The sequence below is a fragment of the Heterodontus francisci genome, chromosome 2 (assembly GCF_036365525.1).
Source record: "Heterodontus francisci isolate sHetFra1 chromosome 2, sHetFra1.hap1, whole genome shotgun sequence".
NCBI classification, from domain to species: domain Eukaryota; kingdom Metazoa; phylum Chordata; class Chondrichthyes; order Heterodontiformes; family Heterodontidae; genus Heterodontus; species Heterodontus francisci.
The window spans coordinates 156,486,642-156,510,629 of record NC_090372.1 but is presented as its reverse complement, the minus strand read 5'-3'; the positions used below and the strand labels follow the sequence as shown (position 1 = coordinate 156,510,629).

Genomic DNA, 23,988 nt, shown 5'->3' with positions numbered 1-23,988 from the left:
CTGCAGTACTGCATACAGTTCTGATCACTACATTACAGAAAGGACATAATAGCATTGGAGAGAGTACATAGGAGGTTTACAAGAATATTGCCAGGGCTTGAAAGTTGCAGCTATGAGGAAAGATTGGATCAGCTAGGGTTGTTTTCCTTAGAACAGAGGAGACTAAGGGGTGACTTAATTGAGGTGTACAAAATTATGAGGGACCTAGTTAGAGTAGACAGGAAGGACCTGTTTCCCCTAGCGGAGAGGTCAATTACCAGGGGGCACAGATTTAAGGTGATTGGTAAAAGGATTAGAGGGGACATGAGGAATAACCTTTTCACCCAGAGGTTGGTGGGTGTCTGGAATTTGCTGCCAGGAACAGTGGTGGAGGCAGGAACCCTCAACTCATTTAAAAGGTGCCTGGACATGCACCTGAAATGCAGTAACCTGCAATGCAACGGACCAGGTGCTGGTCGGTGAGATTAGATTGGGTGGCTAATTTGTTTGGCTGGCACAGACACGATGGGCTGAATGGCCTCCTTCTGTGCTGTAATTTTCAATGGTTCTAGAACTGGTGCACAAAATGTGCATGTTAGAGGCTAAGCGCATTACTGGAGCATTGGCACATTTTGCCCATGCTCCTAAAACTTGCTAATGGGACGAAAGTCACAGTTTCTTTTTGTTTGGCTGTGTTTACTAGAAATTAAGGTCGAACATGCACATTTACTTAATCTTACTTAATTATGATCTACTTAATTTCCATATTACGTGTTAATTTCTCCCCTTTAAAGCTAATGTTAAAGTATTGGAGGAAGTCAGAATTCCAGCGCTGTTCGGATGAGAATGGTTTTAATTAAAGTGACGGGTTGCTCTTTTGATCTATGAAGGACATTATTTTTATTCCCTCATAGTGTACACAATAACCTGAAGGACCTCATGAACAAAGTGTGGGCCTTTCTTTGCCTATTTCTCTCCCGATGCAACAATTTGTGCATTTCACAGCTGGGTATTGCTTATAGTGTTTACATGCCTTTGATGCTTAGGTAATTCAGCACCATTTATTGCAGTTTTTTCTGATTCGTTGCTCAGTTCAGTGATACATATAATTGATCTGAACACCACGAGTGCACTGTGTGAATGTGCTAACAAGCGCACAAAAAAATGACTGATTTAATGTACAGCCAGTGTTCTGGAGACTTTCTGGGTGGACTGGTCTAAACATTATTTAAAAAAAATAAAATTGGTTCAGGGTATTGTTGTTAGATTTTTTACTCTAGATTCTTTTTTGTCAACATCTTGAACCATTCCCTTGCTGTGACCCAGAATATGCCTTCTCAAATTACCTACATATTAGGCAGGTAGGTGAACAAAGAATCCTCTTTCACTGGTTCTAAGAAGTACTCCCATGTGGCTGCATTGATTTCAGAATGCAGTAGGATAAAAATTTCCCTTGATCTTGTTGTATCAGGAATTACACATTTCATACTAACATGATTTCAATGTACCTATTAAATTATCTTTTCTGTGTATTTTCATGAATGTTTTTACTTCAAGACTCCAGCTTCTCTCAAAAACCTGGGCTCAGACTATGAGGTGTTCATCATTTTCTGCTAAAAGTTGGAGGACCTCATTAATATGCTGCTGGCGTGTCACAGCTCGCTAGTTTGGGAGGGAAATCGACTGGCTGCTATGGTCAGTGAGCCAACCAGTGGATGTGGAGGAGGCAGTCTCAGGAGGGTCTCAAATGTGCCAGAGTTTCCATTGGAAAGCCAGGAGGAGCACGCCTACACATTTTGCTTATTTTTGTATCTGACATTGCATTCTAGTTCCTACAACTAGAATAGAACGCCGATTTTCATATTTAAGAGCCTATCACTGGTTAGGCCTCCATTAGAGTATTGTCCATTTCTGGGCATCACATTTTACGAAGGATTTCGAGGCCTTGGCTAGGATGCCCCACTTGAACAATGGGTGCTTGGGAAAGTTACGACAGGCTGCAGTGGAACCATACACCGTCAGGAGTCGGTACTGTTAGGAGAGTAAGGACAGTGGCCTGGATTTCATGTGAGGCTATCAGATGGGTGTAAATTGGACAGTAACTTCCAGTGGCCGCACAGGCGCAATTAAATGCAGAAATCAGAAAGCTGCTGTCCCAGTTGCTGTACTTTTTCATAAACTTTGCTACATTGGTATCTTGGTGAGAGACTCAGCATTCAAACATGTGGGAACACTGTAAAGTTGCTGTACTTATGTGATAGGTACCCACTAAACATGCCAGAATATGTTGGGGCTTGTCTATTACAGTTTAAGTAAATTCTAAATGGCATGATAAGTCTTAACGACAGCTAAACAACCTCTCTGGAACTGAAAATTTACTTTGACAAGTGTGGAGTCATATTCTTCAGATTTTAATTAATTTGGTTCAGCGAGAGAGTGGGAAACAGTGAGAGAGGAGTGGGGCATAAAGAGCCCGAGAGAATGAGAGTTCACTGAGAGTGGGAAACAGCGAGAGCTGGACGGGGCATAAACAGCCGAGGAGAGTGAGTGAGAGCTCACTGAGAGTGACAAACCGTGAGAGAGGAGCGGGGCATACCAGGAGAGAGTCTGGAGTGGTGGTGGAATTTGAAGAAGAAAAATAAATCAAACCGTGACATCACAGGATAGCAGTGAGTTGATTGGCTGATGAGTATTTGCTGTTTAGGAACTCAGTCTAAACAACTGGGAGTTTCAAAACATTAACGATATTATGTATTAATAACAAGTAACAAGGGTATAGCTGGTGAGTCTTTTATTTTAAATAAGGCTTAATACTACTTCTTTGGCCTCCTTGTCTCGAGAGACAATAGGTAAGCGCATAGAGGTGGTCAGTGGTTTGTGAAGTAGCACCGGGAGTGGCTATAAAGGCCAATTCTGGAGCGACAGTCTCTTCCACAGGTGCTGCAGATAAAATTGGTTGTCAGGGCTGTTGCACAGTTGGCTCTTTCCTTGCGCTTCTGTCTTTTTTCCTGCCAACTGCTAAGTCTCTTCAACTCGCCACACTTTAGCACCGCCTTTATGGCTGCCCACCAGCTCTGGCGATTGCTGGCAACTGACTCCCGCGCCTTGTGATCAATGTTATAGGACTTCATGTCGTGTTTGCAGACGTCTTTAAAGCGGAGACATGGACGGCCGTTGGGTCTGATACCAGTGGCGAGCTCGCTGTACAATGTGTCCTTGGGGATCCTGCCATCTTCCATGCAGCTCACATGGCCAAGCCAAGTTAATATAGACACATATAAATAGTAAAAGGGTGGTAAAAGGAGGAGTTGGGCCGATTGGGGACCAGAAAGAGGATTTACACATGGAGGCAGAGGACATAGCTGAGATATTAAATGAATACTTTGCATCCGTCTTTACCAAGGAAGAAGATGCAACCCAGGCAATGTTGAAAGAGGAGGTAATTCAGACACTAGAGGAGTTTCAAATTGATAAAGAGGACGTATCAGATAGGCTATCTATATTTAACATGGATAAAACAGCAGGACCAGATGAATTGCAGCCAAGGATACTGAGGGAAGTGAGGGTGGAAATCAGGGGGTGGTAGCAGAGGACTGGAGAATTGCAAATGTTACACCCTTGTTCAAAGAAGGGTGTAAAGAGAAGCCCAGCAACCACAGGCCAGTCTGTTCAACTTCGGTGGTGGGGAAACTTCTAGAAAGAATAATTCGGGACAAAATTAATAGTTACATGGACAAATGCACATTAATTAAAGAAAGCCAGCATGGTTTTCTTAAGGGAAAATCATGTTTAACTAACTCACTGGAGTTTTTTAGGAGGTAACAAAGGGTTGATGAGGGCAATGCAATTGATGTAGTGTACATGGACTTTCAAAAGGCGTTTGATACAGTGCCACAGAACAGACTTGTGATCAAAGTTATAGCTCATGGAATAAAAGGGACGGTAGCAACATGGATACAGAATTGGCTGAGTGACAGGAAACCGAGTAGGTTAATGGATGTTTTGGAGGAAGGTTTGTAGTAGAGTTCCCCAGGTGTCAGTGATAGGACCCTTGGTACGGCCTATGGAAATGGGTATAAATTTGACCATGCACATCAGAAAAAACGCAAGCCCATGATGCATTGATGTCTCTCTACTCTCATTGGTTCAGTTGTGAAGTGCACAATTACTGAGGCCAGCCAATCAAAGGCAAGTAGCGAATAGGCCTATTAAACAAAATGCATTGCAACGGATTACACTGCATTATCCATCAACAGTTGCTTTGTGGAAAGGCACTAGACGTCGATGAGGTTAGTGTCAACGGTAAATTTCATCTGTTCTCGTGCACTCAACCCCAGACAATTCCAAAGTTATTTGGAAGAAATTGATGCACTGTACAGCGATGTGCTCGACCACAGTGACATTTGGTGGCTCAGTCGTGGCAGAGTGCTCAAACGATGTTTGGAGCTGCGCATGTAAATTGACACATTCATGACTGAAAAAGGTAGGCCTGTGAAAGAACTTTTGATAGCCAGTGGCTATGGAAGCTCACTTTTCTAACTGATCTGACTCAGCACATAAATGATCTCAACATTAAGTTGCAGGGCAAAGGGAAGCTAATCTGCGATTTATATAGCTATGTGAAAGGGTTTGAGATGAAGCTGCAGCTGTTTAGTAAGCAGTTAGCTGAGGGCAAACTCGATCATTTTCCAGCTTGTGCAACTCTCAAACAGAGCCAAACTCTGGGAATGGAATTTCCAAGGGACATGGCAATGCAAAGGGTTGCATTGCTGTAAGAGCAATTTTCCGAGCAATTCCAAGATTTCCACCGACATGATGCTGACATACGGCTTTTTGAAAATCGGTTGGCTGTCAGTGTTGATTCAGCACCAGAATCTCTACAACTGGAACTCATTGATCTCCAGACAAACAATGCTTGAAGGACAAGTGCAATGAAGGTGATTAGATTGCATTCTACAAGCACCTCCCAAGTGACAATTTTTCATGTCTGAAAAAGATTGCGCAGGGCTTCATTACTATGTTCGGCAGCATGTACATTTGTGAACAGACATTTTCACGGGTGAGGATTGCCAAATCAAGGTTCAGATCAAGACTGTCCGACGATCATCTGTACGCTGGAGTGTGCATTGCTGTTTCTACTATGACCCCAGACATTGGCTGCTTAGTCAATGAGAAGCAAGCGCATAAATCACAGAGGGTTTCAGAGAACGATTCCTCCATCAGGCCCAGGAGGGTGAGTACATGTTTGTTAATGGTCCTTTGGTAAAAAAAAGTTTGGGGACCCCTGCACTAGATGAATTGCTCATTCGGAGAGCTGGTGCAGACACGATGGGCCTAATGGCGGCCTCCTGTGCTGTAACAATTCTGTGGTGATTTTTAAAAAAATTGTAAATTTAAAGTTTCTTTTCTCATTTCTCCCTCTCTGAATTCCATCATTCATCCCTGTGTCACACATAACGAAAATGCGATGATGCAGCAACCTTGGACTAACTCTGAAGAGTTATGAACAATGGACTTTGTCTTTAAAAAAAAAATTAACCTTTATTTTAAAAATTGAACGATGGCCCAAAATGGCCACTGAAGGAAAAGGGATTGGCCTTTTGTGCATTCAAACTGTTTGGCAAAGATAAAGGACAAATCTTCAAAGCTAAGGAGTTTCAATTGAACCCATCCTACACCTATCCTAAAATATTCCAGAATTGAATGTCTTCTGCTGAAACAAAGGAGGTGTGAATTAGCCACGTCCTGGGCCATTGTGCAATTACCATAGGGAAGAGACAAGGATGTCTCCTAACAGGAGGTGAGAGATAACAACTTTGCCTTTAAAAAAAAAAGACAGCCAGAGAGAGTGAGGGAGAGAATAGAAGCAACATCCTAACAGCTTGTGTTCTGGCCAAGCCAGAAAGCATGCCGGCCTTGCTGCAGAATCCTACTTCTACATTATACAGCAGTGAGAGTTAGAAGTAACCCACCATCTTCAATGGAAACTTCAATCAAGAAAGAAAGCTACACTCATCTCAGGTCTGTAGCCATCGAGAACTTCCAAGAGAATTCAACAGGTTTATTGTAGCCTTCCCCCCCCCCACCCCCACTAAAGGTCACCTTCCTTTTTGCCCTTCCCTGTGTGTGTGTGTGTGTGTGAGAGAGAGAGCAAATGCATGAGTGTATGTAGTTGTGATAATTTCAGAATAAACTGTATTGATTAATAAACAATTGCCTTTCGGTTTTTTAAAAACCTATACGAAACGCTGTTGCTGTCTCTTTATTTGAAAAATAAAACACCAAGGGGCTAAACTCTAATACAAATACACTTGTGGTCAGGTGGGGAGTTGAACAGTGGGAACCACCCACGTCACACTAGGTAGTCCTAACACCTGTCTTTATTTCACTTTCTGTATATTTGGCATTGCATTAAATATTAGAACTTACACTTCCTGGTTCAGACTCTGCACTGCTTGTTAACGATTCTTCAGTCTGTTTGGCTGGTTGAGGAGATACCCAGTTGCTTGCCCTATTCCTACAGGCCCCAGATCCTCTGTGGAAGATGCTACACCAAATATTTTTTTTGTTCATGGAATGTGGGCGTCACTGGCTAGGCCAGCATTTATTACCCATCCCTATTTGCCCTCGAGAATGTGGTGGTGAGCTGCCTTCTTGAACCACTGCAGTCCATGAGGGATAGGTACACCCACAGTGCTGTTAGGTGGTTTCCTAATCATTGCAAGTTCCAGTGTACAATCCAAAGAAAGCCTCTGACTAATGACCAGCTGGTGGCTTTCATTGCTGACCCCAAAATGCAGGCCAATATAAAGTTTAAATATTGCAGAAGCATAGCTTCATTTTTTTTTTTGTTGAACCTAATTTTCACTTTTGGCATTGCCTCAAATCTGTTCTATTATAAGTTGGTTGGTGAATCCCAAGATTACCAACATTCATCAGTGTCATAATGCTATAACATTTGGTGATATCTCTATTCAATTAAGAACCTAAGAAATAGGAGCAGGGGTAGGCAATAAGGCTCCGTGAGCCTGCTCCGCCATTCAGTAGGATCATGGCTGATCTTTGACCCTAACTGCACTTGCCTGCCTGATTCCCTGCGAGTCTAAAAATCTGTTGAACTCAGCCTTGAAGATACTTAACGACTGAGCATCCACAACCCTCTGGGATACAAAATTCCAAAGTTTCATAATCTCACTGTAAAGAAAATTCTCCTCATCTCAGTCTTAAATGGCCAACCTTTTTTCCTGTGACTGACCCCTAGTTCTAGCCTCTCCAGCCAAGAGAAACTGCCTCTCCACAGTTACCCTGTTAAGCCCTCTGAGAATCTCATATGTTTCAGTCAGATCACCTCTCATTCTTCTAAATTCCAGCAAGTATTGGCCCATTCTACTCAATCTCTCCTCAGGACCATACCACCCTCTCATTCCAGGAATCAATCTAGTGAACCTCCGTTGCACTGCCTCTAAGGCAAGTATATCCTTCTGATGAAGGGTCACTGACCTGAAATGTTTGTTCTGTTTCTTTCTCCACGGACGCTGCCACACCTGCTGAGTATTTCCAGCATTTCTTGTTTTTATTTCAAGTATATCCTTCCTTGGGTACGGCGACTAAAACAGTCGCAAGTACTCCAGATGTGGTCTCACCAAAGCCCTGTACAATTGCAGCAAGACTTCCTTACTCTTGTACTCCAACCCCATTGCAACACACCATTTGCCTTCTTAATTACCTGCTGTTCTCCATGTTAACTTTGTATTTCATGTACCAGGACACCCAAATCCCTCCATATCTCAACATTTAGTAGTTTCTCATCATTTAAAAAAAAATTCTGTTTCTATTTATACCAAAGTGAATAATCTTGTATTTCCCCACATTATACTCCATGTGCAACCTTCTTTCCCAGTCACTTAAGCTGTCTGCAAACGGATATAGACAGATTACTTTGCCAACTAGCTTTGTATCATCAGCAAACTTGGATCCATTACATTAAGTCCCTTCATCCATGTCATTAATATAGATTGCAAATAGTTGAGGCCCCAGTACTGATACTTGTGGCACTTGACTAGTAACAGCCTGCCAACCTGAAAATGACACGTCCATTCTTACTCTGCTTTCTGTTCTTTAACCGATCCTTTGTCCATGTTGATGTATTACCCCTGACCCCACATTACCTTATCTTGTGTAATAACCTTTTGTGTGGAACCTTATGGAATGCCTTTTGAAAATCCAAATATACTACATTCACTGGTTCTCCTTTATCGGCCCTCCAGGTACATTCTCAAAATTCTAATAGCTTTGTCAAACATGATTTTTCTTTCATAAAACCATGTTGACTCGGCCTAATCATATTATGGTTTTCTAAATGCCTGATTACCACTTCCTGAATAGATTCCAACATTTTCCCAATGACTGATGTCGGGCTAACTGGCCTGTAGTTCCCTGTTTTCTCTCTCCCTCCTTTCTTGAACAGTGGTGTCATATTTTCTATCTATCAACACACTGGGACTATTTCAGAATCTAGGGAATTTTGGAAAATTACCACCAATGCATCCATTTTCTCTGCAGCCACTTGTTTTACAACTCTAGGATGTAGGCCATCAGGTCCAGGGGATTTGTCTGCTTTAATTCCCATTAATTTCTCCAATACTTTATCTTCACTAATATTAATTACTGTAAATTCCTCATTCTCATTAGTCGAAGAGATTTTCATGTACAGTCAAAATAACTGATTGCAAAGTGCCAGCAGATCAAATTTATGAATATATTATTTCACTAAATATTAGATCTTAACATTATTAGAACTTAACTGGACCTTCCATTATCATCACCTCCACATTCCTGCCCAAAGCAGACCTTTGCAATTTGTGAAATGAAATTGTAGGCAGTGCATGATCAGACCCTTTTAGAATGCCTCTGTTGCACTACACTAAGATGCTGTGTCAGTTACATTTTAATAGCTAGGTCAGTTAGTTGTAGTTACATTATCCTCTTGTCACTGAGTGGTGAATGGCAGAGGTGAGTGAATGCATATTAGAGCATGAATATGGAGCTTTCTGCTCACTACGTTTTGTTAATATCTGATTGGAAGACAGGCAGCAATGTTTTAACTGCTTGAGTATCTTTACTGAAGTAAAAGCATAGCCTAGAAATTACTGTTGCACAGGAACAGGAGTAGGCCATTCAGCCCCTTGAATCTGTTCCGCTATTCAATTAGATCATGGCTGATCTGTATCTTAACTCCATCTACCTGTCTTGGTTCCGTCACCCTTAATACCCCTAACAAACAAAAATCAATCAATCTCAGTTTAGAAAATTTGCAATTGACCAAGTCACACAGTTTTTTGAAAGAGAGAGTTCCAGATTTCAACAACCTTTCTGCTTCCTGACATCACCCCTGAATGGTCTAGCTCCAGTTTTAAGATTATGCCTCCTGGTTCTGGACTTCCCCAATAGAGAAAATAGCTTCCATCTACCCTATTAAATCCTTTAATCATCTTAAACACCTCGTTTACATCACTCCTTAATCTTATACTCAAGGGAATAAAAATCTAGTCTACGCAACCCGTCCTCATAATTTAACCATTTCCTTCATGGTATCATTCTGGTAAATATACACTGTATCCCCTCTGCAGTTAATATATCCTTCCTGAGGTGTGGTACCCAGAACTGAATGCAGTGGTCTATATTACTGCAATGAACTTCCACTTTGTATATCAGACCTCTTGGGATAAATGCCAATATTCTATTGGCCTTTTTTTTTTTTTACATACTGTCCACTAGCTTTTAGTGATTCTGTACTTGGACCCCAAAATTCCTCTGTTCCTGCACAGTTGCCAGTTTCTCACCATTTAACAAATACTCATCCATTTTTCTTGGGTCCAAAGTGGATGATGTCACATTTCCACACATTGAGCTCTATCTATTGCATTTTTGCCCATTTAATCCCTTAATCTATCTGTTAATTTAGCGGAGGAATATATGCATTTATAACATTGCCTTATTGTTATATTAGATGCATCACTAGTTCAGTTTATTTTAAATAGGTATTGCCTTAATTAATAATCATTGCTGAAGAAATTTCATGTGCAAGTGCTTAGTATTTGTCTGCTAATGTCACTAGGTAATCTCTAGATTCATGGTTTTCTAATCTTTTCTACAAGTGAATAACTTAACTAGGATTGTTGGCTCATTTGTAATATCTTCCAAAGGAAACAATAATTCACGAAAAATACTTGCATTTATATAGTGACTTTCACAACCACAGGACATCCCAAAGTGCTTTACAGCCACTGAAGTACTTTTGAAGAGTAGTCACTGTTATAGGAAATGTGCATTCATTGTTTACAGTAAGTGCAGGTTATTGTGATCGGGGACAGCAAAGTGTACGTACACGGACACCACTGTCCGTGGTAAAAAAATATTTGCGGTCCATGGTTTCCATCCGGCCCGCCAATCCTCTTTGACGGTGGGCTTCCCGTAGCTCGGCTTTTATTGACGCCTTTCCTATTAACGTGTACGCCAGCTGGAAGCGGACCTGCATCTAATGGATTGATTGGTCACTGTCTGTGACTGACAGCAGGCTGCCCAGGCAGGAGGAGCGCTGACTGGTGGTTCGTGGCGCAGGTGTGCTGGGATTGGGCGCCCCTGCTGTTTTCGTGCAGTTCAGGGAGCGAGCAAGAGTGCTGCTGCGGGGGAGAGGGAGAGAAAGGCCGAGGAGAGAGCAGGAAGCGGGTCAGTACACAGCCAGAGGCACGGTGCAGAGCGGAGGGAGCACACAGTCAGCCAGCCTTTTAAACAAACACTGGTGCGGTGTATGGGGAGAGGGGTTGGACACAGAGTGGGGGAGAGGAGGATGGACATGGGGTTGGGGGGGAGAGGGGGTTGGACATGGGGGTGGAGAGATGGGAATGGACATGGGGAGGGGAGAGAGGATGGACACGGGGAGAGGGGGGTGGACATGCGGAGAGGAGGATGGACACATGGAGCGGGGTGTGGACACAGTGGAAGAGAAAGAAATCATGATTACTGCTGACAGTTGGACATCTATCCGAATTCTCTGCATCACTACCTCAAGTGTGCTGGCAGTCATTGACTACTTGTGCAAGCAAAAGCAATGCCAGATATCTCTCTAAATAGGGAGAAATGTGTTTTAAATCAAATTGTGTTTTGATGGCATTAGGTTGATGATACACTTTGTAAACAGATTAATTGCGTCCATGGCTGAGTCAATAATTTTGTGAAATGTCTGTGGTGCAACATGTTGGTGCCGATCCCTGGTTGTGATCTTTAATCAAATGGTTCCACGATAAAATATAATCGATCTACCAGTGTAGCCTATTTTGAGTCTTCTGACGTATGCGAAATCCTTTGGCAAACTGGTCAAAATTAATGCTGCAAGATTAGTTACAATAAAATGCTTAATCAACACTTCAAATTGATGATTTACAATTGATTGAAAAAAAAACTCCATGGCCATCGATGAACAGAAACTGGTGGCTGAGACTTCATTTGTACTTTAAGCACAGACTTGTGTTATCTTAATCCCTATATGGGATATAAATCCAGTTAGAATCAGCTAGCTCCTAATTGAATTCTTCAAAATTATGGTAAGATTTGATAAAGCTTCTTGGAGCCAGTAAACTGTTCACATGCTAATTGACAGAAGCTAAAAATGTGGAAATTTCGAATTAAGAATGGAAGTCAGATGGAACTCTTACAAGTAATAAAACGTTGTTGAACAAGCTACCATGGAAATTCAGTGCAGCAAAAAATGTTTAATTGGTTGAGGAATTATGTAAATGCTACATATGGTGGAGTTGAGTCAATCAAAATGTGACAGATCTGTTGGGCTTTTCCTGTTCCTCAAAATTAATTTGCTGCTTTCAATTTTCAGTCTAAGTTGTACAGTTTTACCTACTATTTCCTGGAGCCATTTCTATTGGAGTGAAGAATATTTGTACTGAAACCACAAAATTGAGTTTTTAAGTGGAACATGTTGAAAGTTCACCAGCTGAATGTGGGTCACTTTCAGCATCCAGCTCCAGATTCCACAGTTAGGTCTGCAAAGCAGGATGGTTGATTATTCTTACAGCTGCTCACTAACCTGATTCTGGAGTTTTTGCCTCCAGTACTTTTTGGGGGTTTATTCCACATGTTAATCACAATTTCCTCTCATCAGTTTGAAACCACTTTGTGTTGTTTTGAACATATGGCCCTAGTTCCATTTCTGCAGTTTAATTTAACAATCGTATACATGCCAATAAGAGCACCTGCTAGATACTTCATTTTAGACTGAAAAAGTGAAACTTCTCCAGTCTTTCCTCATAACCTTCTTTTACTGCTCTATTGCGATGCTTGACTGCCCCTAGTTCAACCTTCCTACTGCTGCTGCCTCTATGAATGAATGAACTTGCTTTGTGAATGGCTTTGGTGCAGGATTTTTTTTTTCTGGTGAGGAATTTTTTAAACTTCTGGCTCAAGGGTTCCTGTAGGCTTTCCTCCAAAGAAGATGGCGAATAGACACATTTTCCGTTTAACAATGTTAGGAGCCAGAGGAACTTTGGAACAACTGAAGAAAACTGACAAATTACTACGAAATATCTCAGTAAAATAGCTGCTTAATCTTCCCTGCCCCCCTATAAGGCCTGTCCTGTGGCTTTCTTTCTTCTTCTTCTCTTCTTTGGCCTCCTTGTCTCGAGAGACAATGGGTAAGCACCTGGAGGTGGTCAGTGGTGTCAGTCGCTGCGAGGCAACTATGAAGTGACCTCTCCATGGCGCATGCCTGGGCGAATGTATGGAGGTTGAGAGTTGCCCAAGCGTCAAAACCCCCCTCTTGGCCTTTCTGTTGGGTCCAAAGGAGTGCAGAGCACGACGTTTGGCACCAGTATGGCTGCAGGAACTGCCGGAAACATGCCAAAGGTGACACATGACCGCCTACGGGGATCCGCTCCGGATTTTCTGTTAGGGTTTACTCCCTTAGCCTTGCCTTCCTGAAAAATGGTACATTTACTGTCCTCCAGTTCTCTGGCACCTCTCCTGTGAAAAGAGAGGATTTGAAAAATTGTGTTAGAGCCCCTGCAATCTCCTCCCTTGCCTCACATAGCAGCCTAGGATACATTTCATCTTTGGATAGGCCTATGTATAAGGCTATGCTTGAGCTGCCATTATTTCTGGACCATGTCAGTTTTTTTGAAGCTGTTGTTCAGCTTTTTCTTGTTTTATAGGTTGGTATACATACAGCTATTTGCATAAATGTATTTTGTAATTGGGGCTTTAACAAGTATGTGCACCTAAAATTTCTTCTCTCAGGAAACTGTATGTCATATGAATTGAGCGAGATATCAGTACATATCCAATTCTGCACATTTTCAAAATCTCTAGAACTTGCAAACAATTCTAACATTGTCTTTTGTAGATCAAAATGCTAAATTATTACTTGAAATAAAACTTTTGCTCAAGAGTTTGTTTCTCTGGCCTGCGTAAAATAATGTACCACTGGATTTTCACACACAGTGCAGTTTTAAGTTGAGCTTGGGCTGCAGTTTTGAAAAGGTTTTTCAAGGTTTTCAAATTTAATTCTAAAATTACACACAGGTAAAAGTTGCAATAAGTCACTGTAATAGGGAAAAATTGAACTGCACAAAACAGGGATGAGTCACTTGAAGCACTAAAGACGCTGTTTGTGTCTGAATGGGCCAGGAGCAGGTTCACAAATGTGAACAAGGTTACTGTGTAGATTAATCCCTGGTATTGCTTCATTCACACACACAACACATTAGAAACAACCACTGGAATGTCAGCTATGCACTGAATGCTCATTTGCCGAGATGTTTACTGTGAATTGTTGAAATGTGGTTTTCTGTTAGTTAATGGCAGCTAAAAGAAAAATAAACACTTCTCGAAGCAACTTTAAGCAAGTTTCAGTGATGGTAATTTTCACTTTAATGGATCATGCACTGTTTATGCAACTGTCAAGAGACTAGCTTTTAAATGGGACGTTTTTAACAAGAGATAAGCTCCCACTATTTTCAGCAGTCACTAGTTGAACCAGGAAGAAAGGTAGAAACACAAATGCTTTATATAGGTCTCGGCAATATTTTGAAGACAGTGATTTCACTATCAGCTAAATTTGCAGAAGTTTGATTCAGGGAAGGGTAATGGAAGTTATTGCTTTTCAGCTGAACTTTCTGTGAATGAAATGTCCGACTTGCACTTCTACGTGTTGACGGCTTCAGTGCCTTTATTGTGGGTTCCAATGAAATAGCTTACTGCAAATGTACACTGCAATATATCCAGACCAGTGTTATCTGTAGCTGGAGCCAATGCTGGAAATCTTTTCTTTGAGTAAGAATGTAAGCAGTGTTTCTGACCCCATGTCATTCCCATGCCAGCTTTGCCAGTAGCTTTCCAGGAGGCAGATGCACATTTCACTGAGGGGTATGCTCTGCTTTATTCTGTTACAAATATTTCTCACATTCTTACACCATTTACTATTAACTGTTTTACGCTGTGCTGCAAATTGATCTCTAATTGAATTTTGTGAAATGATGAATACTGTGCAATAACTGTCAAGTCAAAATCCGCATGGTTACTTCTGGCTGCAGTCATGCTGCAGAGCCAGACTATCTCAGCTTCCCTGTAACTATACAGACCAGCTCATCCCATTATAGGGTCTGTTTATTCAGAACATTGTTTGTATAAGGTTATATGTTTTTAAAAAGGATTTGTTTTCTTTTTAATGTATATTTTATTAATAGTGCTGCTGGTTTATAAATGAAGCTGCACTGTGACTAAACTGACTTTAAGAGGAAAATTTAGTTCCCTCCATTGTTTCCCCCTTCCAAAAAGTAGTACAATCGTACCATTTCAGCTTGCTAGTGCAGGAAGATATTTTGAGTTCATTTATTGAACCTGATTGGCCTGTCTAGGCTTCAGCAGAATTTCTAGATATTGAAGTACAAGTGAAGGAACCCTGTAAAGTATCTCGGACTAAAAGGTAAGACTGATGACTGTTTACAGCACGAAGCATGACTGTGATGGAACAGCTTGAATCAGCATTCCCAATGCAGATCACAAGTGTAACACCTGGGAATGCTGCGATACTGATGCAGTTAGTGTCCCTGTCCTTGGAAATGGTTGTTGATATCCTATTTGATACAAGATTCTAAATTCATGCTTTCCAGCATGGGGTTGCAGATGATACCGATATGCTGGCTGATATCGAGATACTGTAGTATTTGTTTTGCAAGATTATGCTTCATCCCGGTCTGTTTTCCCCCCCCCCCCCCTCAAAATCTGTTTGTATGCTGTACTGTTGCAGACTGCATTGTTAAGAGCATGGTTGGCTGAATCTACTGTGGGTTAAGGTACGTAAGTAAATGATGGGCCACTTTCCCATACAATATATACTGTACCAGCCTTGAACATGGCTGAATGCTATTGAATGAGTTAAGTATATTTTTGTGTATTAAATGCTCTGCATATGTTTTTAATCAGGATTAAAGTTCTCTATGCAGTGCACACTTAGTTCTTTTTAACACTTGAATTAAATACAATTTGAATAAAGGAATCTGAAATGACAGAAGCTGTCACTAGACAGTGTTGTTACTGTTGAAGCAGAATTAAACAGAGGCAGCAGCTGTTGCCCAGTATTATGGCTGACTCCAGTGTGATTGCTGAGCAAGTTGAAGTAACATTGCAGCATTTCTGTACAATTAACAAGATATGTATGTGTGGTCTTGATACAATGTGAAATAGTGACAGAATTGCCCTTAAATATTTGATGCTACATTAAGAATATTAAATATTTAAAATGGATTAGTGCTATGCCAGCATTCTGCCTTACGTTTCTTAACATGCTGCTCCACAGTAGTAGCATGTGGTATTTTCTTCCTCACATTTATCAGGTGATTCTCAATATTGGGCAGATTGTCTTGGTGAAAGGTTCCAAAGAGAGGGCGAGATGTTCTCCAGTGGAGAGTGGTGAAATTTGAAAATGAGCCAAAATATGCAGTGGTAGTGTACTTTTGGTGGGTTGGTAAGTAGCAGAAGGACCAAAGGCATGGTTACTGGGAATAAATGACTTCTCTGACTTCATGTTCAGGGAATAGTGTATAAAGGAAATGATTAAAGGACGGAATTACAAAAAAGAGATTGAATGTAAAGATAACAGGACAGTAGATGACCGTCAAAATAATCATAGGATAGGGCCTGAAGAATCCATTCTTGCTATCTGATTCTTGGAGGTTAAGAATGTATTTTTGTCTGGCCTAATATATTTTGTTGGAAGTTTGCTTTTGCATCAAGATATGTAGAATCTACAATTTGTACAAGTTCTGGTATTCTTTCTCTTTAAGTGAAGTGTTTTCCTTTCAAGATCATTGAGATATGTATATTGAATTAAAACAAAGTTGCTCATTAGTTCCCGAGTAGCATTGAAAACATGGGAAAGTGGTTTTCTGTTCAGCTCTTGAACTTGAGTAACCTATGAATCTTAATCACAGTTGTATGAGCTGTGTATCTACTGCTTAATGAATCATATCGGGGACAGTGATTATCATTCAAAAAAATGTGGGTTATGTGATGAAGTGATATTCATTGAAAATAATCCTTTCCTAAAGTGGTATGTTAAATCAAGTAAGAAAAATCCCAAAAAAGGAATTCTGTTTGGTTTACATTGCAAGTTTTCAATTGGTTGAAGTGCAGCTTGTCATTTACGTACATTGTACAGTGTAGGGGATAGTACAATAAACAATTTGACCTGAAAATTGAACAGCTGTTTTTCTTGTCATTTAGCTGTCTGAACAGCACAGAAATGCATTACCATTTAAGAGTTTCCAAACCAAGCTACTGAGGAATCCATGCAGTTAGAATTTCCGCTTGCCTAATTTGATGCGTGCATTCTCTCTGTCCAGAAAGCTTAAAACGCATTGGCATCAGTCAGAACTTGGGGATCCCTAACTTTAGCCAGGTGTGCTACTGGAGATTAATCATTTAAACATAGAAAACAAATAATCTGCATTTATGTAGCGTTTTTTGTATCCTCAGGACATCCGAAAGTACTTCACAGCTAATTAAGTACTTTTAATGTCCAGTCACTGTTTTAACATAGGGAAATCCATCTATTGTGCAGGGAGATTCATGATCAGATAATGTGCTTTTGATGGTGTTGCTTGAAAAGGAACCCAGAATATCAGGAGAAGTGCACTGCTTTCCTTCAAATCGTGCTGTGGGATCTTTTACATCTGCTTGTGACTTTTTTCTGCCAGTGAGAGTTCCACCCCAGTGTTAATTTTGACACTTAAAACCATTACAGGCTTTCAGTTTATCCAGTTATGTACTGTGCCCATTAAGGCATTGGCTTCCTTGAAGTCAAATGGGAGCAATCCCAGTCTGGCTGGATGATCATTTATATAGAATCCCACAGATGCACTTGGCTTGGGGATTAATTGAGGATACAGTGCCAGATTGCAAAGAATGAGCAGTTATTGAAGCTGCACACCTTCAAATCTTGGGATGGTGTGTGTCCACACTCTGGTTTGGAGGATGATGGCAGTATACTTGTTATTGCTTACCATGCTGCTTGCGAAGAATTCATGATATCTGCTACTGGCCTAGTATGGGATCAAAATTATGCGCTTCATCGAGTGATGTCCAACTAGTATCTTTTCCCCTTTGGCGGTGGTAGGGGTTGGAAGAGCGGTGGAGGGAAGGGAAGTTGAGTTCTCTGAGGTTGCTTTGGCTGTTGGAGAACATGTATGGTGACGCAATTGAATGCTGTGGATGGACCTGCACATTCTCATAATTCCTTCTAGCAGCTGTCATTGCCAAGTATCAGGTTTCTCATCAACCATCCAGTAGGCATTTACCTTCATCACATTTACCAGATAGTGTGTTAAATCATCACCGGCTGCTTAATTTAGGTCTTCATTTGATAGGCTTTGGCAAAGAAACGTGCTATCATGAAATTAACTCTTTCCCCCCCCCCCCCCCCCCCCCCCCCCCCGAGGTGTTGAGTGATAGATTTGTGTGGGACAGTGCCCCCTCTTTTTTTGCCAGAATCACCTTACAGCTTGGTTCTGAAGCAAATAGTGCTTTGAGTCATATCATTAAGCAGGTTATATAATCTACTCCTTTAAATTTGAAGTTGCTTAATTTGAATTACCCATTAAGTTGAATTTTTTTGAGTGCAAAAAGATGAGTGTTGCTTGCATTTGCCTAAGTTGATTTTTTTTGGGGTGGTGGATGCAACATATTCAAGCTAACAGTAAACTGCGTAATGAACTAAACGTGCTGTATCACAAACATACAGATGATGTAATGTAGCAATGTGTTTGCTGTATGTGCGTAGTACACTTTTGCAATAGTTCAATGCATTCATATCTACAAACGCACTCCTACCTATTACCGTGTAATGTAGGTCTTAGAGGCGAATTGTTGGGAAGTTTTGTATAATTAGCCTTGCACGCAAATGATACCTATTTATGGTGTCTCAAATTGACACAGCACTTGCAATTTTAGATTTGTTTTCAAACTATTTTGAACCCTTTCTAACCTTCATGTTTGAAACCGTTCAAGCATTAATTAGGGATTTTACAGCTAAACCCTGAATGCACCTGTTTTAAATCAAATTTCTGGTGGCAAATTTAAGGAGAGTATTTGAGTAACAAATGCTAATTTAAAAAAGAAGGGGTCGCTGAACTGATGAATAACTAAAAATTGTTAAGGCTACCTGAAATTGGAAGTAGATATTGAGATAATAAATGTCCAGCCATTTAAATTAACTTGATTTTTAATTTCGGTGGATAAATATGTGGTTATTGATTAATGGGGATAACTACAATCACTATTGAAAATCAAAAGTGGTGCATTAAATTTTGATTTGGCATTTTTAACTTTTGCATTATTTCTACTTTCACCATTGACAGCTGCGCATTCTAATGATAAACTAGTCATTTTGTCGCATGAAGATATAGGCCTCAGAAAGGATGCATGATCATCACCCCTTGCCATATGCTGTTTTCTATTGCAGGCTCTGGGCAAATTCAGTGCATAAATAAAACTTGGCTTTACTTGAGCCTTGGCTTTCTACAGCAAACCTACTGTGTGCATCTTTTATATTTTTGAGTTTTTGCAGATTTGTGATCTTTTTGGAAGTATTGGGGAAAGGGAAAACATAAATTGCTCCAACTTCCAGAGCATGTAAATCCACACAACTGGAACTTTCGAATTAAGAACCATTGTTTTTTTTATAAAATGTTTGAGTTTATTACTACATATTTTTAATTTGATAGGGTAGACATAGAGAAGATGTTTCCACTTGTAGGGGAGTCCAAAACTACAGCCCAAAAAATAGAAGATGGTGACCAATAGATCCAATAAGGAGTTCAGGAGAAAACTATTTACCAAGAGTGGTGAGAATGTGAAACTCACTATCACGTGGAGTGGTTGAGGTGATTAGCATAGATGAATTTAAGGAAAAACTAGAGAAGTACATGAGGAAGAAAGGAGTAGAGAGATATGTTGATCGGGTGAGATAAAATAAGGTGGGAGAAGGCAGCATAAACCTGCTGGACCGAATAGTCTGTTGCTGTGCTCTAATATTCTATGTAATGCTTGTATACAGTACAAAAAAAAGTTTCTATAGCCTGTGCTGTCCTATTTCTATTAATCATTACAGACTGGAAGGCTCAACAAGAATAAATAAGAAATAATAAAAGGGCCTCTGAAGTAAGATTAGCTTTCTAGTCAGGGCTTCCTTATTTCACAAATTACAACAACTGTTACACACCAGTACAATCTTTAATTGGTTCCGGGGAGCTAGTTTTTGTTTGGTTCTATCATTGTTAGAATGCCCCACTTTCCTTCCTCCTCCCTTCCACCCATGTCAATTCGTATTCCAGTGCTACATGAAATACAGAAATACATACAAGTTACATTGCAGAAACAGGCCATTCAGCCCAATCAAACCTTTACCCTCCAGGTAAGCAAATGATTCTAATTATGTTTTCCTTTCCTTTTCCCATAACCTTTCATCCCCTTTCCTTCATCCACCTACCCAATCAATCTTGAATGTTGACATAATTTATGTACCTATTATTAATCTTGGAACTGAATTCCATATCCTCTCAACTTGAGTCTCTCCTGTCTTCAGTTCTAAGACTTTTGCATTTGATCTTGTATCTATAACCCCTTGCTCTTGGCCTCTCAACTGCTGGAAATACTTCTATTTGTCTTGTCGCATCCTTTCAAATGCTCCTTTAAATCATCTCATCATTTGTGTGATTCCTCATACCAGGCAGCAGCTTTGTGAATCTCCATTGTATCCTCTCAAAAGCTTCAACATTCTACCTGGAATATTGGAGGCCAATACTGCACACAGGACTCTAAATGAGATCTTAAAGTTTATTTAGGCTCATTATTACCTCTTGCTTTTATATTATATACCTTAAGATAAAACGTAGAATCCTATTGGCTATTTTCACAGCCTTATAAAGCTGAGAGGTTACTCTTAATGTCCTGTGAATCAGTGTTCACAAATTGTTCCACTCTTCCACAGCACTGGGCCTACCTCCATTCAGAGTTTATTAACTTTTTTATAAAAACCAAAATATGCATCATCTCACATTCACTGACATTGAATTTCTTCTGCCACTCCCCCCCCCCCCCCCCCCCCCCCCCCATATAAACAATACTACTACCTTTTCATATAATATATGCTGGAAATACTCAGCAGGTCTGGCAGCATCTGTGGAGAGTGAAGCAGAGTTAATGGTTCAGTTCAGGTCAGTAACCTTTCATCAGTTTCTTTCTCTCTCTCTCTCTTGGTTCTTTTGTAACAAAGAAGATGTGAAGTAGCCACATCATAACTGGACTTTAATCATCCTGTCATTAATGGATGGCCTTTGATTCCACATCCTGGAGAGAGAGAGAGATACTTTTTAAGGTAAAAAAATCTCTATTAGCTTCTGTTAGGAGATGTATAGCCCTTGCCCCTGTTGTAACCACACAGTGGACCAGGATGTGGAATCAAAGGCCATCCATTAATGGAAGAATGATTAAAGTCCAGTTATGATGCGGCTACTTCACACCTTTGTTACGGAAGAACCCATTCAATTCCGGAATGTCTCTTGATGGTTTCAGGATGGATGTAATTGACACCGCTTAGCCTGGAATGTATCCTTTTGTCCTTAACAGATAGTGAGGCAATGTTTGAATACACACATCAAGTCGTCTGACCTTCAGCAGCCACTTTTTGTAGTATTGTCCGCTTTAAAAAAAAAGTAAAGTAAATTTTAAAGAGTCCACCTCGAATAAAGTTCTTATCTTAAGAGTAGGAATATGATATGTCTTTACTGGGCATGATGCAATATTACCTGCACCTGCATTTAAAGGCTCACATTACCCTTGACTACCCTATTCTAATTTTATTGTAAGAACTTTGTTGCTCTTTATCCTGTGAGTCTCTTTTTGTATTCCCTTTTTACAACTGTTTTTTTGCCTTCCTTTGCTCTTCTTTATCTTAGTCCCTTAGATCTACACTATTCTTTGCAGTTCTGTATACCCTTTAGTTTTGTTATCTCTCAGCTCTTTTGTTGACCATGGCTATTTTATTGGTAAGTTAAGCTCTTTTCCCTTCGGGATATATATTGATCCAGTATTAAGCCAAAATCTTTTTTGAACACCCTTCACTGTTCATCTGTAGTTCTGACCAGTTTGCTCTCTTCAGTCTCATCCTGTTAAAGATGGCTGTACCAAAATCTTATTAACTGTGCTTTCTCCTTTTCAGACCTAACATTGAATTTGACCATTATATGATCACTGCTGGATAAATACCTTTACCTTAAGAGTATTAATTAAATCCAGCTTCTTATTAAATCTAATTTGGCCTGCGCTCTTGTTAGTTCTAGCACATATGGCTCCATTAAACCAACTTGAATGGACTTAAGAAATTCACTACCTTTGTGACTTGAGCTTCTCTGCTCTTCCCAACCTATGCAAGTTAAAGTCTCCCATTAAACTCTTCATTTCCTACAAGCCTGTCCAATCCCTTAACACATTGGCCACTTCATTGATGGTATCAGGAGGCCTGCAGACAACTCCCATTTCAGTTTTAAGTCCTCTATTACTAATCTCTTTTACTACTTAATTCTAACGATAAAGTTTCTGCTGATTGCTTTCCCTTACCTATATCCTCTCTGACTAATGTTTTAATGCTTTATTTAATCAAAAAGGTTACCCTTCCTCCTCCTCCTCCCAGTTTCCCTAAGCTTTCTAAAGACCTTGATAACCTGGAATATTTAACTCCATAGCAAAATGCTGGAATCTGTTATTAGGAATGTTGTAACCGGTGACTTAGAAAATCATAATATGGTTAGCAGAATCAACATGAAATTATGAAAGGAAAATTGTAGAATCATAGAATGGATACAGCACATAAGGAGGCCTTTCGGCCTATCAAGTCCATGCCAGAACTTTGCAAGAAGAATTTAGCTGGGCCCACTCCCCCACCCTTTTCCTTGTAGCCTTGCAATTTTTTTCTCTTAGCTTATCCAATCCCCTTTTGAAAGCCATGATTGAATCTGCCTCCATGACCCTCTCGGGCAGTGCATTCCAGATTCAACCACTCACTGCATAAAAATTGTGTCTCATGTTGCCTTTGGTTCTTTAGCTGATCACCTTAAATTGGTATCCTCTGGTTCTCAATGGGAATGTTCCATCAATGGGAACAGTTTTTCTCTGTCTACACTGTTTAGACCCCTCATGATTTTGAATACCTCTATTAAATCTCTTCTCAACTTTCTCTAAGGAGAGCAACTGAAGCTTCTCCAATTTATCCTCATAACTGAAGTCCCTCATCTCTGGAACTATTCTCGTAAATCTTTTCTGCACTCTTTCTAAAGAAATTGCATTAGTTAAGTCTGTTAAGAGCTTTTTAGTAAGATGGATAAGGGTGGGGGGGGGGGGGGGAGTAACCAGTGGATGTGGTTTGTTTGGGTTTTCAGAAGACATTTGATAAGGTGCCACACAAGAGATTATTACACAAAATAAGGACTCATGGGATTGGGCTTCATATATTAACATGGATTGACGATTGGTTAACGGACAGCAAACAGAGTAGGAATAAACAGAACATTTTCAGGATGGCAGAGTGTAGCTAGCAAGGAACCACAAGGATCATTACTTGGATCTCAGCTATTTACGATCTATTTTAATGACTTAGTTGAGGGGACTGTGTGTAACATATTCAAGTTTGCTGACGATACAAAGTTAGCTAGGGGAGGAGGACACAGAGGCTGCAGTGGGTTATAGACAGGTTGAGTGAATGGGCAAGAACATGACAGGTGAAATGTAATGTGGTGAAGTGTGAATTTATCCACTCTGGTAGCAAAATAAAAAAAAAGACTATTTTTTGAATGGTGAGAGACTGGAAAATGTCTGCATTCGGAGGGACCTGGGTGTCCTAGTACATGAATCACAAAGTTAATGTGCAGCTACAGTAAGTAATTAGGAAGGCAAGTTAGCTTTTGTTACAAAGGCATTGGCGTGTAAGAGTGAAGAAGTCTTATACAGGGCATTAGTGAGGGTATACCTGGAATACTGTGTGCAGTTTTGATCTCCATACCTAAGGAAGGTCATACTTGCTCCAGAGGGAGCAAGTTCACGGAAGGGAACGAAAGTTCACCTCGACTGGTTCCTGGGATGAGGTGATTGTTTTATGAGGAGAAATTGAGTAGACAAGGCCTATATTTCCTGGAGTTTAGAAGAATGAGAGGTGATCTTCCAAAATTCCCTGGATTCTGGAAACGTCTGCTCAGGTTGGAAAACTGCAAATATAACACCTTTATTCCAAGAAAGGAGGGAGACAGAAAACCGAAAATTATAGGCCAGTTAGCCTAACATCTGTTATTGGGAAAATGCTAGAATCCATTATTAAGGAAGTAGTAGCAGGACATTTAGAAAATCATTATACAATCAGGCAGAATCAGCATGGTTTTATGAAAGGGAAATAGT

At 40.4% G+C, this 23,988-nt stretch overlaps 1 protein-coding gene across 6 annotated transcripts in view; it reads left to right on the top strand.

Moving 5' to 3' along the window:
- The window catches only part of cdk14 (cyclin dependent kinase 14), a 779,114-nt gene that overhangs the window by 129,603 nt on the left and 625,523 nt on the right, over positions 1 to 23,988 (top strand). The window contains exon 1 of one of the 6 annotated variants that reach the window (XM_068012597.1): positions 14,952 to 14,971. The exons of the other annotated variants lie outside the window; for them this stretch is intronic. The gene's annotated coding sequence lies outside the window, so the exon portion shown is untranslated. Of the gene's footprint in view, positions 1 to 14,951; positions 14,972 to 23,988 lie in introns of those variants that run through there. 6 annotated transcript variants of the gene reach the window in all.